This window comes from Montipora capricornis, chromosome 9, assembly GCF_036669925.1.
Source record: "Montipora capricornis isolate CH-2021 chromosome 9, ASM3666992v2, whole genome shotgun sequence".
Lineage (NCBI taxonomy): Eukaryota > Metazoa > Cnidaria > Anthozoa > Scleractinia > Acroporidae > Montipora > Montipora capricornis.
Window position 1 is genome coordinate 46,276,141 of NC_090891.1, and position 17,500 is coordinate 46,293,640.

At 41.3% G+C, this 17,500-nt stretch overlaps 1 long non-coding RNA gene across 1 annotated transcript; it reads right to left on the minus strand.

Moving 5' to 3' along the window:
- Nucleotides 1–13,715: 13,715 nt before the first annotated feature.
- On the minus strand, nucleotides 13,716–15,441 carry LOC138015473 (uncharacterized). The gene is made up of 2 exons (XR_011125567.1): nucleotides 15,034–15,441; nucleotides 13,716–14,324 (listed from the first exon to the last, which is right to left on the minus strand). It is a non-coding gene; the product is annotated as an uncharacterized lncRNA (long non-coding RNA).
- Nucleotides 15,442–17,500: the final 2,059 nt, after the last annotated feature.

The following is a 17,500-nucleotide window of genomic DNA, read 5'->3' on the forward strand; positions in this document are numbered from 1 at the left end:
TGGTAGATCTGAACGTGAGGGGTATTTTAGAGAGTGGTGGTCGTGGACAGTTCAGTTTACATGCCACTACTTGATGGTCAGAAAAGACGTCATTGAGTATGCGTACATCGGTGACCAAATTGCTGTTGTGTTGTGTTATAATTAGATCTAATGTATGGCCTTTCCGGTGAGTAGAACCCAGTACATGTTGAGATAAATTAGCAGAGTCAAGTATGTCCATGAATTTAATGGTATCACAGTTTGTGGTGTCATCAAGATGAAAATTGAAGTCACCGGCAATGAGTAGTGGCTGTTCATGCTGCGACATTAGTTCAAATAAATCGTGGAATTCTGTAAAGAACATAGATGTTGTTAGTTTATTTTTTCCGATGGTGGTGTCCTGTAGATAACGATAAGGCGCGTGTTGAGTTTGCCTGACACAACATTTAGGTTGATGTGCTCGAATGATTTGAAAACATTGTCCGAATTCATTGTGATGCTAAGTTGTTTTGAGTAAAACACACCGACACCACCGCCTTTGCCACTTTCCCGTGGGACATGCACGAATGAATATAGGTCTTGAGCGTATTTAAAATTTCGGTAATGCTGCTGTCGTCGGTATTTTTACCAAGCCAACTTTCAGTGATTGCGAGGATTTCCAGTCTATTCGATTGTATAAGATCACACACTATGGCCGCTTTCTTTGCGATTGACCGAGCATTCCAGACGGCAAATCGTAATTTCATTTCTTTTTGTCGACAGATTTCAATTTGCTTAAGATTATTTAAATTTCTTGAATTTAATGTATAATGAAGATTATTTGATTTTGTATAGTGGGCGTTGTGCGATGATCGTTCACTCGCGTCAACCAAGTTGGAGAAACTAGCGTGACGGCTAGTATAGTGTTGAGAATTAACTGGCACGCTAATCTCTTGTTGGCACTGCGACTGTGAACTTGGTGAATACATCGGTGAGTACTAACACATTCTCTCTGCCATCGGAAGCTGGCTCAAGCTGGGTGAAATCCATCGCTAGTACTTCTAAAGGCTTTGAAGCTATGATGCTGGTCATTGGAGTCTTGACGGGTAGGTAGGGTCCTTTTGCTACAACATAGCGTTTACATTCCGATAGGTACTTCTTAACACAGGCATTCAGTCCAGGCCACCAACAGCGTTCACGTACCAACTGCTCCGTTCGTTCGGATCCCTGGTGTCCACATGGTTATCAGAGTTACTGTGGTAGAGAACTCCCATCTTCTATAATACAATCCCATTGGTTTAGAAGCTGTTTACTTTCACGTGTCTCTGCCTTCTTCTCTCTTGGGAATGGCTTACGACCAATGGCACGGTAGTGGATTAGGCGCTTTCTGGTTGGATCGACACTCTGCAACTTGGCTAGCTGCTTAACGTTCCAGGGTGGTACTGGACTGGTACTATACTGCTGCGGGGGGTCTATTGTTAACTGATTGACTACTGCATTGGGTTTCTCTGCTAGAAACAGTGCTGACTGGAGTAGCTGTCCTCGCACAGATTCAGGTACAGCGGTAGTGTTGAGGGATAATGCCAAAGCTTCTTCTTCTTGATACACATCACACTCTTCGTGCTGCTCCCAATTACGACGACTCAGTGCATCAGCATTCGTGTTCTGCTTCCCAGGTCGGTACTTGATACTGAAGTTGGAGTTAGCCGATTCAGATACCCATCCCTGTTCCACTGCCTTCAGCTTGCTCTTTGACTGCAGGTAAGTCAGCGGGTTGTTGTCGGTTAGTACTGTAAGAGTGGAAGAGATCAGGTACTCGCAGAACTTTTCTGTAATGTCCCACTTGAGAGCTAGGAGTTCCAGCTTTCTGGAAGAGTAGTTCTCCATATTTCTCTCTGCTCCTCTTAGGGCACGACTAGCATAGGCTATGGGCCTGACGTTTCTGTCCTGTTCCTCTTACAGCACTGCTCCAAGACCGTCATTGGAGGCATCAACTTCTAAAATGAAGGGCTTTGTGTAGACAGGGTGGGTTAAGACTGGTGGGCTAATCAAGGCTTTCTTTGCCCGTCAAATGCTTTATGGCAATCTTGGTTCCAACTGCTTTCAGCAGACTTTAATCTCTGTTTACCATTCTTGCCACCTTTATACAGAGTGAACACCAATGCGTGCGGTGGTCTTGCTATCTGAGCAAAGTGGGGAACAAATCTGCGGTAGTAAGAGGTGAAGCCCAGGAATTATCTCAGGTCCTTTAGGGCTTTTGGTTTAGGCCAGTTTGTGACTACTTCTGTCTTAGCTGGATCAGTGGCAATGCCATCAGCGGATACCACATGTCCCAGGTAAGTCACTTTTGGGCGGAGGAACTGACACTTCTTAACCTTGATCTTTAGTCCATTTTCTCGCAGTTTCTGGAACACCATTTTAAGGCGATGTAGGTGAGTGCTGATGTCTTGGCTGAAGACAATGATATCATCTAGGTAGACAATCAGGATCTCCAACAGTTCTTCACGGAAAATGGTCTGGATAACTCTTTGAAAGGTTGCAGGTGCACCTCCGAGACCAAATGGCATTCTGTTGTATTCAAATAACCCAAAGGGGGTGGTGAAGACTGTCTTATGTCTGTCACTAGGGGCAACTTCTACCTGGTTGTAGGCAGAGGCCAGGTCAATGGTGGAGAAGTACTTAGCACCTCCCAGGACATCAAGGCTCTCATCAATTCTTGGTAATGGGTAAGTGTCGCGCTTTACCTTGGCATTAAGCTGGCGGTAGTCCACACACATGCACAGGGCACCATTCTTCTTCAGAACTAGGACAATGGGAGAGGCATAATTGCTTTGGTTTGGTCTGATTAGACCTTTATCAAGCAGCTCTTGTAAATGCTCCTAAAGCTCAGTTAGCTGATTTGGGGGAAAACGTCTGTGGCGCTTGTTCACTGGGATGTCATCACATGTTGAAATCTATATTGGATCATTGTGGTTCTGCTGAGGTTGCTACTTTCAGTGGCAAACACATCAGAATTCGTAGTGAAGATTCTCAGTGCTTCTTGTCTCTCAGATTGGGTTCCAAGGAAATCTTCTAGGACGATTCCTGAGGGGAGGTCTTGCTCACTTGGAGAGAATCCGTGTTTTTCCGGCTTTGGTGGGGACGTTTTTTTACGCTGTGCTCCCAAGGGGCAGGACACTATCACCTCATTGTTGTGGACGTCAAACTCCAGCTGGTTTCCACTGGTCATTTTAACTGCACCATGTAATATTCCAAGACGTGTTAGTGGCTTTAGCCATACATAATTCGGGGAGGGGTTCACTATCTGGATCAGGAAGCACGTCTTAGTAGCATCCACCAGGGTATTTGCTACCTGAATATTTCCTGGTACTGGAACACTAAGGGGTTCAACCAAAGCATGGGGACCACAGGCTGGACCAGTAACGGCTACACTTGCTACAGAATTCGAAGGGACTAGGACAGGGTACGTTCCAGCAACATGGACTAAACCAGAGCTGTGGTTTTCTGAACTACTAGGCTTGGCATCAAGCCGCTGTCGGATGAGTGGACTAAACTGGCGGATTTGCGACAGTACATTGGTTCCAAGGAGTCCAGGTACATCTCGTCTCTGCCAGGTGGTGGCTGGTGTGTCTTTGAGGACCAGTATGCCACAGCTGGGTACTTCCACCTTGTCAACCTCTACAGTTAGTTCCAGGTAGCCCAGGTACGGAATCTCGAGCCCATAAGCAGCACCCCCTGGTCATTATCTGCCCATTCTTCACATGCCCACAGGTTGGCTGGAGTTTCTCTTTATAGAATTCCGTCACAAAGGATACCATTGAACCGGAATCAACTACACAAAATACGTCAACACCACCAGGTTTGGCTTGGACTGTCGGAGTATCTCCAAACATGTGTATCGGTGTGCCATTCTGTCTTAGGGGTTCTGAGCCAGCACTGTTCCCCTCCACGTCATGGCTCACTGCCGTGGAGTTTTCTCGTTTAACGCTGGCAGCTTGTTTTCAGATCTCTTGCCTCTGTTGCTGCCACCACGACGGTTAAGCTGGTTGCCAGGGGAGTCCTTCTTCATGTGTGTTCATGACTCACAACCAAAACAGCCAGGCTGCCACCACTGCTGTTTACCGATGCTTGTGGCAGGCTGTGAGATTGAATGCTGCTGTCTTTCTAAGGCTGCTTGCTGTTATTGATCTGACAGGATGCTACCAGTTCATCTGTCACCTTCTGCAGGTCAGCTCCAGCTCTCATCTCATGACAGTTAATCTCAACAGGGGCTGTACTGTTGTGGCCTCGTGCACAACACCTCTTCTTTGGGGGGTACTTCCATCGTCCACCCAACGCTGGACTTCATCTCGCACTTGTTGGAAAGTCTTTGTGGGGTGATCCCATGGTCAACTCTTTTTGTCTCTTCGAAGCTGTGGGTCCCTCAGGTTTTCCAAGAACTGATCCCGAACAAGAATCCAAGAACTATTACATGAAGCATGGACTTGAGAATAGTAAGAGCTTCAAATTACATATTGCACAATAATGCTACAATAGTACACTGAAACTAATAATTGTGAAATAGTGGTAACAAACGGATCATTTGGAATCAAATGGAATTAAAAGCATACAAATAATGACACGGAAAAGAGGTAAGCAAAAATACCGTAATTACTTATTGGAAAACAGCAAAAATATTCAACAGGCAAATCACATGCTGTGCCAGACTAAAGGTCAACATAGATAAATAAACCTAGACAAAGGCTAATGAAATGTTGCAATCACTGCTAAGAACTAAAATCAAGAACAGAAACAGAAAGCTATATGTAGTAAACTAAACTAAAGGCTAGGCATAAATAAGGAAATAGGAAAATACTTATAACATACCAAGTGTTATTGATAACTACACATCGTAGAAGACTTGGAAAATGACTTCTCTTGAAGACTGACACTCTTCAGATAAATTAACAGCAGCAACTGAATTTACTGAGTGAATGGTAGCCAATTTATAATGGATTTCAGGAAAATAGAAAAGTAACTAAAAACCAAATAAGGCTAGGGAGTAAATTTACAACCCACTAATACAGGATTTACCTAAGGGAAGAAGGAGTTTACCACTCCTACACAACAGGAATTAGGTACGAGAAATGTGTGGGAATGACACAACTACACAAGCAAAATAAGGTATGTAAGGAAATAAAGTAATTATAGGTAAACAACCAAATAATAGTAATTAGGATAATGAAAATAAGTTGAAAATAAGTGGAATAAAAATAAACACCAAATGAACACAAGTGACCTAGTCACACAAGGTATGGCGTTCAACATTGTTTTGGGGGCGAGACTTCACAAGGTTGAGAGTGGGAATTTGATGCAAAAAGAAACGAAAAGGGTTGTGTACCCAAACGTTTTGGCCAGGATTGCAAAACGTACCCACAGAGTTGCAATTGCATGAAGTTCTTTACAAGATAATTAACGACAATATTAAAATCTTGAAGCTTTTTAAATTAGCCAAAATCGTTAATGTCACTAAGGATATCAATAATTATTTTGAAAAAGAGTACTCTGTTATTTGTACTGAAGACACAGACATCCTTGCCTAATTACATTATATAATAATTGACAGTCTCAAGGATCAACTCTTGCTTCAACAGGCATTCAATAAAGTTGAACAGATTTTGCGCAGATGCTGGAAGCCAAAACAAAATTATTTGCCGAGGCTGTTCAAATGGTTTCAACAACTTGTCAACGGTTGAGCCAGAAACCAGTCTCTCCCATGTTCTACAAATGTTGAACGAACTCATGGCTTCAACTCCATCCATAGGCAGCCCTAGTTCGCGTCACTAGAGAGCGTGTAATAATTAATTACTAGTGGGAAGATGACCTTTGAGTGCAAGCGGTATTGGGTTAAAGGCAGCCGTTGAGAATTTAAACGCGTTATAAGACTTTGAAGCCTAAAAAAACGCTCAATTTAACATTGATTCAAAAAAATGACTAAAGCTGACTCACCTCTGGTGTATTCTTGTGCGTTTTGGTGCTTATTTTACCGTTTCGGGAATTCCGTGTTTTCACTGTCCTAAGGCGAAGTCAAGGCAGCACACTAAGATTTCGACCGTAAGCTCGCGTAGTCAGCTCAGAGGCGGTTTACGCCTCGAAAATCCATCCCAGCCGCGATTTTTTCATGCAAAGCTAAAGCCCCATCATTTGCGAACCTCAGTGAATGTTTCGTCATCAAAAATCCCCACGCACTTGTCTGCAAATGAGCATTTTCTGCTTCCGATTCCACGATAGCTGATGAATTTAACAGCTGATGATCTTGTGAATGGTCACGGAGCCTGGGTCCGAGGTCAAATTAACTCCACCCGATGAGGTACAGTAATTTCAGTACAACACTTACCCCATCCCCGCAGCGGCGCTCGTCTGAGAAGCCGGTGTGGGAATGGGGTAAGTGTTGTACATGGAATGACTGTACCTCATCAGGTGGAGTTAATTTGACCTCGGATTCAAGCTCTGTGACCATTCACAAGATCATCAGCTGTTAAATTCATCAGCTATCAATCAATGGGGGGCGTCCTAGTGCATTTTAAAAATGAAATGAAAATGGAAATTACATGGAAGTGATGTTTAGAAAATTGTGTCGGATATTGCCTAGCAGAGAAGTCCTCGTGCAAGGAGCCTGGTTGACAGGACGCTTTTTTTTTCAGTCCCTATAAGTATGATAAGTGTTATTTTTATGCACTTTAGAATGTTTTTGCCCCCTTAACACTTCTTGTCCTTTGGCAGTTTTGTAAACCCCAAGCACGATAGATGGTAATAGCCTTTCTCTGGACACTACAATGAAAAGTTAGCATAATTATTGCTTCGAGCCTTACCGAGGAGCAGCACTAATTTCAACAGACCGTGTGGGGCCTGGGCGCTTTTTGATTGCCACAAAGAACTCGATTTTCAGCCAAATTCGTTTCGTTACGGATGATTTTGAGTATATGCAGTCTGTTGGATCAGCGGCAGTAGTTGCCGATATGTGCGTGCTCAGCTCACGCTCAGCTCACATGATTGCCTACATGTTGCTGTCATGTTGCTGCTCTTCGGTCTCGTTCGAACGGGTATATACTCCATGGGAGAATGCCATGGATGCACTGTAATACTAATACTAAGCTTGGTACTGTATATAAAGATCACTTACTAGTGTACACGTTCTTGGGGTAATTGAGACTACTTGGGGTTCTTGTCCTACTTGAGGTTCTTGGCCTACTCGAGGTTCTTGGCCTGCTTAAGGTTCTTGGGCTACTCGAGGTTCTTAGCCTACTCGAGGTTCTTGGCCTACTCGAGGTTCTTGGCCTATTCGAGGTTCTTCTCCTACTCGAGGTTCTTGCCCTACTGGAGGTTCTTAACCTACTCGAGGTTCTTGGCCTACTCGAGGTTCTTGGCCTACTCCATGTGCTGGTGCTACTTGAGCGCTTCTAGGCGTTCTTGAACTATTTGCCTACTCGTGATCCTATAGCCTTTTTTAATGAATTGCTTTTGGACTTAATATTAAAAATGAGATTAACCAATCGTTTAAATTGACTTAGAGATATAGCCTCTCTCATATCACAGGACAGTCTGTTACAGAGAACTGTTCCGCTATAACTGAAGCTGTTCGCGGAAACGGAACAATTAATTTGTTAACAGAGCCCCTCAAGCTTTGAAACTAAGCTGGGTGAAAAAGTGCCTAGACAAAGGATTTATCTCCTTACTTCAAAGCATCGGATGTCTTCTTGCAGGAAATTTTACAAGCCTGGTCAAGTATTATCTACGAAGCTAAAAATTCTTCAAAGAGGCAGTTACTGTCACAGAGTCTCTGGTTAAACTATCTCTTTCGCGTCAATAATAAACCAATACACTATATAGCATGGGCAGAATATTGGTCATTTGATGGAAAATGAGACTAGATTTCTATCTTTTCCTGTATTTTAAGAACGCTATAACACAAAGACTACCTTTCTTTCTTTAATGAAAACGATTCTCAGGAAAACACCAACTTGATAAGGCCAAAACTCCAAATAGCCTAGCATATAAAAAACTTACAGAAATGAAACGAAAGCAGCCCATTAACAGTCAAACGAAATGGCTTGCGCCCTGTATGATAGAAGAAAATGAACTTATTGACTGGAAGGTGTTTTTCAGACTACCTTTTAATGTAGTAGAAGATCAAAACTTCGCGTTTTTCAATTTAAAATCTTATACAGGAGGCTAGCCACTAATAGATTCTTTAAAAAGGTGAATTTAAATGAGAGTAATACAACACTTACATACTTTAAAAAAAGGTTAGAAATAAAATTACAATATTGCGTCGCAGTGATGAGTGGGGGGGGGGGGGGGGGAACTAATTTCCGGTCAATAGGGGGGCCAGATTGGATTAATTAACAAAATTAAATGAAAATAACAGGAAAAAAAGGGGGGGGGGGGGGGAAGGAGAAAACATTCACAGCGACTAAATTATTTTATGCCACTTCTTTTAAAATGCTTTCTGCCTTCCTGTACTGAAGTTTGTTTTTCTAATTGTAAATTACCTATAATCTGATAAAGCTATTCTAATATCAATGGTTTTGTATTGTTGTACTTACGTCTAAAAATATAGTATATAACTAGAAGTGGGCAGTGGTTAACTAAATTTTCTCCTTTTTCCTCATCAAGACCTAAACACACAGTTTTCCTTAGAACGTGAGAGGTTTGGATCAGGTTAAATGAAATCAGGAAATCTTGTATGTATTTCCAAAAAACATTTGTAACAGGACAGTCTCAGAACAAGTGAATTAGGGTTTTCTGAACATTTTGACAGAAGCAACAGAAATCTGTGTCAGAGAACTTAATTTTAAATTAAAAATGAATTTGTTGCAATTCGTCTGTGAAGTAACTTGAACTGAAAGTTCCTGAGTTTCGAGCTTAATGTACATTTCCTAGGTAATAAATAGACCTCCAATCAAAATTCAATACATCTTGAGATTCACAGTCCCTTAGACAATTCGCTTGGTTTTTCTCAGGCATGTACATTTCTTATCTCTATAGATCTTGTATGCCAGTTGGCTCGGTTTTTTGGAAGAATTTAGCTGTGCCAATACATTTTTTGGGTTTGGGTCATCTGGCAGCCTCAATTAATGTCTTAAAAACACATTGAATAGCTGAAGCCACTCTGTAATATTCAAGAAAGGAACGGTAGGGCACCATTTTTTTCTAAAGCAACTGTAAGTCATTAACTTGGAATCGCTCGTCAAGAGATCATTAATATTATGCACACCTGCCGCAGACCAATGCTTGTAAAAAAAACAATAGCCCTTATTTACGATAGCCGCCATGTTGGTTTTCAAATTGTCATGCAAATTAGCCATGTGTTGTGCTGGGGGGCAAAAATTGGAATAAAGGAAAATTGCGGAAAATCGTTTCGTCGAAATATTGAATTAACATTGCTAAAAGTACATTTTAGAATTTAGAATTAAGTACCTTTTTATAATAATTTTATATAATTTGATTGCCTCCGACATTTCGACTTTCTACTGCGTTATCTGCTAGTTTTTCAGTAAAGAAAATCGAAGTAACTTGTGTAAGCATTCTATTTTACTACTTAGGTGATGAACATGAAACAAATAATCTGTGTGGCTAAGATGTTCGTTATAACCTCTCGAACTTGTGTTGTTTGCCCCCTCAGAAGTGTGTAGCTAATTTGCATGATAATAGCAAATCCAACATGGCGGCTATCGTGAATAAGGTCTATTCTAATCAATGAGTTGTTCCATATGGATTCGGTACCAAAGTCCGCTCGTGAAGCAAAAGACTCTTTAAAATTCAAATATGACCATAGCTCAGTAAGTCTTTGGAGAAAAGTGTTGTACATATTTAGCATCTTTTCCTGCCATCTTTTCTCCAGGGCACCTTATTCACATCTTTCTGATACGTTTTACAAATTTTTTAAGGGTCGGAGAAGTCCTTAAATTAGTTCATCATTTAAAGAGTTCCAGATTTTTGGTCCGTAAGTATTTAAAGGTGTTTAGTCCATACTTAGGGGTGATGACTCTGGGTTGTACAAGAATCAGTTCCGCGTAAATTACGTGATTTACTTCTAAGCGTCAGTAAAGTACGAAGTGGAGTAGGTGTTGTTCCATGAATGACTTCGTGCAGAGAAGGCATGTTTGCTATATCCAGTAGAGTGGTATAAGTATTAGCATTGTCATTAAAAATTAATCTTAATTATCCTTATCTTAATTATCCGGAATCCTTCCTGTACGAAACCAGTGTGCTACCCAGGCAGGAAAATTATCCACCAATTATATAACTTTGTCGTAGAAAGTAGCGCAGCAAAATTATTAAAAGTAACAGCATCTGTTAAGTCGTGTGTGCAGATCAGCGGAAAATTATTATATCTAAAGAAGAGAGAAGAAGAAGAAATCAGGGGGCTAAATTTCGGAATACATGCTGTCTTATGACAAAAAGCTTGAACACTGACCTATGTAATGTAATGCAGGTTCTAGCTCACAGAAACTTTGAACCTAACTTTGCCGTTCCAGTTAAGCGGAAGAAATCTCTCAAATGATGTCACCCGTTAATGTTTCAGCCATAGCATTTTTATACTAATATATTTAGCCCAGGTAAATCAAAAAATTATGCTTTCCAGAACTGATTCACTTCTTGATCTATGTAATATTGGCGTAGGAGGGCAAATCGCTTGATCGAAAATAGCACCTACCAATTTAATTTAATACAGGAATTCGGAATCTTATTTTCTTTTGGGAGTATATATATATGTTTGTTTTAGATATTTTTCGCCTTTTCCCTTTGAGTACGCGGAAATAATCAGCAATAAAGCATTCCTTTACATAACTCGGCCTGTTTCTTACACTACCATCCCATTTATGAAAATGCTCCAATCAGGTAGAACAAGCATGATAAGATTCAGTTCATTCACTGTAAACTATGACGCTTATTATGGATCATTCATTTTTAGGAGGTAAGGGGACTGGTGGGATTTTTGGAACATGCAGTGAAAATTGCATAACATCCCCTAGGCTTTCATATCTTCTCCAATGGCCCCTCGTATGAGGACAATTATTTTTGTGCCCCCCTCTTCCACCTCCCCAACAAAAAGATAAACAGACCTCAACTATTATGTGACCTGCCGTGTGTGTTGTCGTGGGTGGTTGGATGAGTAGAGCACTGACAAATCGTGGCCCTAAGAGAGTCTGCGAGAGGAGACTAGCTTATGAGCAATAACCTGATTTAACAAATAAGATAACAACAACTTCATTGACCCTTTAAGAAGCCGTGGAAACATTGCTGTTAGACATTAGAAAATGATATGTAATGTCTGCATAGTTTGTGAATGGTTTATTGGAATAGTAAGAAGCCATGCCATTTTAGTCAATAGAATTTTCACAAGATCCCTCTCCGTCCTCCCTCAATATTTTTATATGACCCTCTATTTGTAGCAATTTGTTCTTTTGGTGATCCCCTCCCCCATCCTAATTCTACCAGTGCCCCTACCTCATAATAAATGAACGGACCCTTCGTGGGCAAAAACTAGAATATACAGGTGAGCATCTATCGGATAACCCACGGAATGGATAAACCAAGTAGATGAGATGCCTCGACACATTGCGTCATGCAAAGGGACTGGCTTAAGCTTATGCCCGCCGTCTTGCAAGGTGGCTAGCAGGGTGATCAGTAGTAGTAGTGGTGGTGGTGGTAGTGGTGGTGGTGGTGGTGGTGGTGGTGGTAGTAGTAGTAGTAGTAGTAGTAGTAGTAGTAGCAGTGGTGGTGGTGGTGGTGGTGGTGGTGGTGGTAGTAGTAGTAGTGGTGGTGGTGGTGGTGGTGGTAGTAGTAGTAGTAGTGGTGGTGGTGGTGGTGGTGGTGGTGGTAGTAGTAGTAGTGGTGGTGGTGGTGGTGGTGGTGGTAGTAGTAGTAGTGGTGGTGGTGGTAGTAGTAGTAGTAGTAGCAGTAGTAATGATAGTAGTAGTAGCAGCAGCAGTAGCAGTAGTCGTAGTAGTAGTCGTAGTAATAGTCTTAGTAGTAGCAGTAGTAGTTGTAGTAGTTCTCCCACAGTCATTAAGAGCTCAGTTTCTTTATTGAAATATGTCTTCTTTAAAGAGTGAGTTTACATCGGATTAAACTAAAGTTAAATTCTTTATCTCTTTAATAGTATTTTATCAAATTTTTCTCAAATTTTTACCACGGCTGGATTACGTATAGTAATTAAACTAAGTTAGCTTTTTATCGTATTTCACAAATTTTTATCATAGCTGGATTATGGGAACGTCCTCGATAGGGATAACCTAAGAGAGGGAAAAACAATGAGAAAAACGATGAGAAAAAACAATTGGCTGTGATATGATAAAGTAAACTTTTATTACCAAGAAGAGATGAATGATTGAAAGATAGATAATCGATAGTAAAAGTACCTCTAGTAGACCAAGAATCGCAAGCAGGTTAAGGCGAAGAATATAATATAAGGCGAAGAACCTCTACTAGGGCAAGAACCCCCAGTGGGCCAAAAACCCCGAGTAGGCCAAGAACCTCGAGTTGGACAAAGACCTCGGGCAGGCCAAGAACCTCAAGTAGGCCAAGAACATCGAGTACGCCAAGATCAGTCGAGTAGGCCAAGAGTCTCGAGTACGACAAGAACCTCGAAGTGGGCGAAGAACCTCAAGTAGGCCAAGAACCTCGAGTAGGAGAAGAACCTCAAGTAGGCCAAGAACCTCGAGCAGGCCAAGAACCTCAAGCAGGCCAAGAACCTCCAGTAGGCCAATAACCTCGAGTATACCCGATCCGCAGTCCTCCATTTTTACTGACCAAATTTAGAATATGTCGTATTGAAAAAAAAATAACAACAACAAGAAGAAGTGGAGGGAAGTTTGTTTCGCTAAATTGTTATTAAAATTCACCATTCGACAATTTAAAGAAGCCTTAAGGTTTGGTGTTATACATCTTGTATTTAAACATTAAAAAAACGACTATTCCGTGGGCCATTTTGCTCTAAAGTGGAGTAATGTGGTTAAAAATCGCTGTCCCGGTGAAGGCGATTACATGAAAAAAATCTCAGCCCGGCCAGCCGGGATCCAGGCTGAGATTTTTCCACGTAATCGCAACCTTGATTTTTGGTGTGTTTCTCAGACGTGCCGGGATCTCGGCCAAACGAACCAGCCCCCCTCACAGGGCCAGCCCGGCTCATGTAATCGGTCCTTAAAGATCTGCTTAGGACTAACTCTTCAAACGGGAATCAGTTAAGTTGTTTAGATTTTTTAGAAAGGGATTTTTACAAATAGGGCACAGATTTCCATGTTTTTTCAAGTATTTCAAGTGACATCTGGGCATGAAAACGAGCAAATGTCAATAATATTATTGTTTTACTTTGATCAGTTTCCTGTTGTTTCTTAAACAAGTCATTTATTATGATTCCAGTGCTGAAGACTAAAACTCTTCCTGCTGTGTGTGCTGATCTGGTCAAACCATGCATGGCAAGCAACATTCCAGGTCGTTTTCAGATATTGTGATGAGGGGTCCAGCGTTGAATATTCTATTCATTTGGTTTTGTGATGAAAAAAAGACAGAGTTGTTATTCACCTCTCATTTTTTCTGCATGATGACAACAGTCGTAGTGTAAATAAAGCATCACAGATGTGAGCATGTCAGAGATCAATACAAGATGATTTCCAAACAGCTCGTCAAAATTAACTAGAAAGAGACTAATCATTTACTTGCCAAACACTTCTGATTCAATGTTTGATGGAAAAAGCACCAAGCAAATATAATTTGGCTTTTTTTATTCAAGTAAACTGTCTTACTTTCATTAATAAAGCTGTTATGTTATTCTAGTCTTTCTCTTGCTGAGCATAGGTTTGGATATTAACTTCTGAAAACGAGTATACTTCTCATAGTGTTAATAATGAATATACAGTACTTACAACAATACAATTAGGGAGATATTTGAGTTACTGTATATTGTATTTTGTGGTAACACATACCATAATAGCATAGTAGTTGTTGTGGTTTTTGTTGTTGAAAATGATCCATATAGAGCCATTGTGGGTCTATCATTGGGTATTGAAACTGGATCAGTTGTGCAACATAAAATTTTAGAGTATGAAGCAGAATGCCTCTAATCTTGCTGGATGTATGATTACATTCCTCTCTCAGTATCTTTACACATAGTGCAAAATTTAGGCTGGATTTTTGCTTGTTCGATGCATGCAAAAGTGAAATAAGTATTTTCCAAACACATGCAGGTGAATGTTTTGTATGTTTCATGATCATGATTCTCATGTCTCCCCACGCTCATCCCAGCAAGGCTCTACAAGGTGATCGACGAAGCTGAGAAAAAAAATTCCACTTACCAGCCAGGTAAAAAAGTGGTGTAACAGCTGCAGGAAAAATGTTGCAAAAATATTTTCAACGATGGCCCACTACCAAACGCCAAGTAAAAGGGAAACATCAAGAAGCATTGGAGTCAAATTTATACTTAGTTTCAAAACTTTTTTGCGATCCTCTCTTAAAATGGTAATGGTAATGAATTTATATAGCGCATTTTCTATTAATATATTCAAATGCGCTTAACAAGCAAGGGATCTATGGGTGAGAACGGAAATCAGCATATATAGGCGCCGCTGGCAGCCGCTATCAGTCCATTAGCGATCTCACCCAGCACATGAATGAATGAAATTAGTCCTGACCACAACACCGGGAGCTCCATGCCCTGCTCTTTACGAAAAGTGTGTGGGTTCTTTTACGTCCCACTGGGTTGTGAGCATTGAAAGGTTGTGAGACGCGGCCTACGGTTTATAGTCCTTATCCGAGAGGACTTGAAAGTCTTAACCATTTGCGGATGTAATTACAAAGGCAGCACTTTCTCCTCAGTTATTTTAAGACCCTGAGTGTTGGTCCGGCCGGACTCGAACTCACGACCTCCCGCATGACAGCCCGATTCTCAACCAACTGACTTGCTTTCTTTATTTTATTGCCTCGCTCTTGTAAAAGTGACTAGTGTTGTAAAATATGAGAACGGAGCGCAGGGAAGTGACTTAATTATCCAAGTTGCCGAATGAGTGGGATGCGGGCATTAAAATAACTTACCTTCTTTCTCGCTTTCAAATGATTCCAATGAAACAAGCGGACAATTTCGTCGTTCAACAGAAGCAACATAAGCCCTCTTCGCAGTGGGAATTATCATTCTGCCCTTGCAAAGATGTTTACCCCGTGTTTTCTTCTCAGAGCACAGTTTTTCACACCAGAAGTTTACCAACACAGAGACCATCGCGACTAATAACATTACGAACTTGATCCTTTAGCTCGAGCGCTCGAATGCAAAGTAAAAAATCACCTGGTTTGACACATAGTTGTTTGGCTTGAAAAGACACACGGCAGATTAGCCTTTCAGGGAGCTCTCTTCAAAATTAAAAGCTTGTCCTCGTAGTCTTGTCCTTATCATCGCAAAATGAAGACAAACACAGAGAATTTAAATTGCCGCCATTTTGCCGCGTCGTTGGTACCAGTCCCTCGTGCGTAGGTCAAGCCTGCGCACTCATTTTGCCGCGGTGTCGCCCCAGGGCCCATGTGTGCGCATGAAATATCCACTCTCACTTCCGAGAGGGACATCGACCTAAACCAAGAGCCATATATACCGCTCACAAAGTGGAACTTTTAATAATGAACTCTCTTTTTTTTTCTTTCTTTAATTTTCTTTATACCCGTTACAGGATCCGTTCCGACAGTGGGAAGAGCGCCGGAAATTTGTTAGCTGCGAGATGAAAGACTGAAAATCAATTCGCTAACAACAGGACCCAACCTGGGATAATTTATGACATGAAAATTACTATAACATCTCGAAAATGACCGGCCTATTGACCGTTTTATGACTGAAATAATCCTCGCCGCGATCGATCAGAAGCGAGAGAGCTAGGAGCGAGTGATCATCTTTCAAGACTCCGCTGACAAATCGATGGCTCATCAGGTTTAGGTCGATGTCTAACTACAATGGTGGACAAAATTCCTTGGGACACTTCTGTAATTGCATTAATTTTCTGTGTTTTTTAAACGGAGTTTTAAAAAAGCACTGTTATCCGTTTCAAAATGCGTTTCTTCCCCCCCCCCCTACTCCAATACAATGTTGAAACTCTGGAACAAGCGGGACCTCTTTGCAAGTGGCACATCGCCAAACGTTTTCTCGCTTTCTCAACGAGAATGGATACGGCTATTTTGTAGCCAGAAGGAAAGGAATCGTTTCTGAAAAAGACAGAAAGCTACGCCTGAAATACGCTCGAAAGATGAAACGTGAACTAGCGAGAAATTCGGAGTTCTTCAAAGATGAAGTCGCGTTTTATTTAGATGGTGTCTCTTTCGTTCATAAGCAAAAGGCGACAATCGGCACGAAAAGCAGAGTGTGGACTCGGAGGAAAAAAGGGGAGGGTCTGAAATTCACGGCGAAAGGCAGCAAAGACTTGGCTAGTGGAAGTTGGTTAAATTTAATAGGAGCTATCGCCTACGGCAAAGGTGTGGTTCTTAAAGAGGCCTACGAAAAAATGAATGCGCGGTTTTTCGCGCAGTTTATTCGAGAACATTTTAACATCGCGTTTGCACGATCTGGGCCAAAAAGGCGGCAGGTACGAAACACAGGTCACAGGTCACAGGTCATTGTTTTACCAATACAGGAAGTATCCTAAACATTCATAAAAGCTAACCTTAGCCTTAATTATGCCTAAACGAAAGTTTTTAGGCCTAACGTTAGCTTTTATGAATGTTTAGGATGCTTTATGTATTGGTAAAACAATGACCTGTGACCTGTGCCCTGTGACTTGTGTTTTGTACCTGCCGCCAAAAAGGAACGGAAAACGACTTTTCATTATGGACAATGATCCCAGTCAACGGAGCAAGGTCGCAGAGAGGGCCCTTGAGGACACTGAAGCGGAGTTACACGAGATACCCGCCCGTCCACCGGATATCAACGGCATTGAATCTATTTTCCATCTTTTAAGGATCGACCTTGAGGACGAAGCAATTTGTGAAAATATTCAGTACATGCGAGACATTTGAACAATTTCGTGACCGCGTCTTCAGGTCTCTCGAGAGACTTCTGTAGAACTTATTGATCGCACCATTGAAAGCATGAACAATAGGATTAATGCCATAAGTTATTCCAAATGTTACCGAACCAAATATTAGGAAATTGTGTCCAGGTATTGGAAGTCATCAGTTCCAGTTCTTTATTTATGAAATTCTGTTGCGTATATAGTGCACTTGCTGTATTAGCATAACTCACGGTTCTCAGTGACAGTTCTCAGCTTAAAACTTTAAAATCTATCATATGTTTTTGCTAAACCTCCGTTAAAGACATGTTTAAGACAAATTTATTTGCCTTTCGGCTTTCTACACTATAACTGCAAGGAAAATCTGAACTTTAAGCTCCACAAGCACAGTTCTCACTTAGCATTTCGTAAGTGTTTTTTGGTTAATTAACTCTTTCACATTGAATCAACTGAGAAATGTCGTATTCTCTGTCAGCGTGCCTTTTACGGAGCAATTTCGAAGAAATACGATACATTTT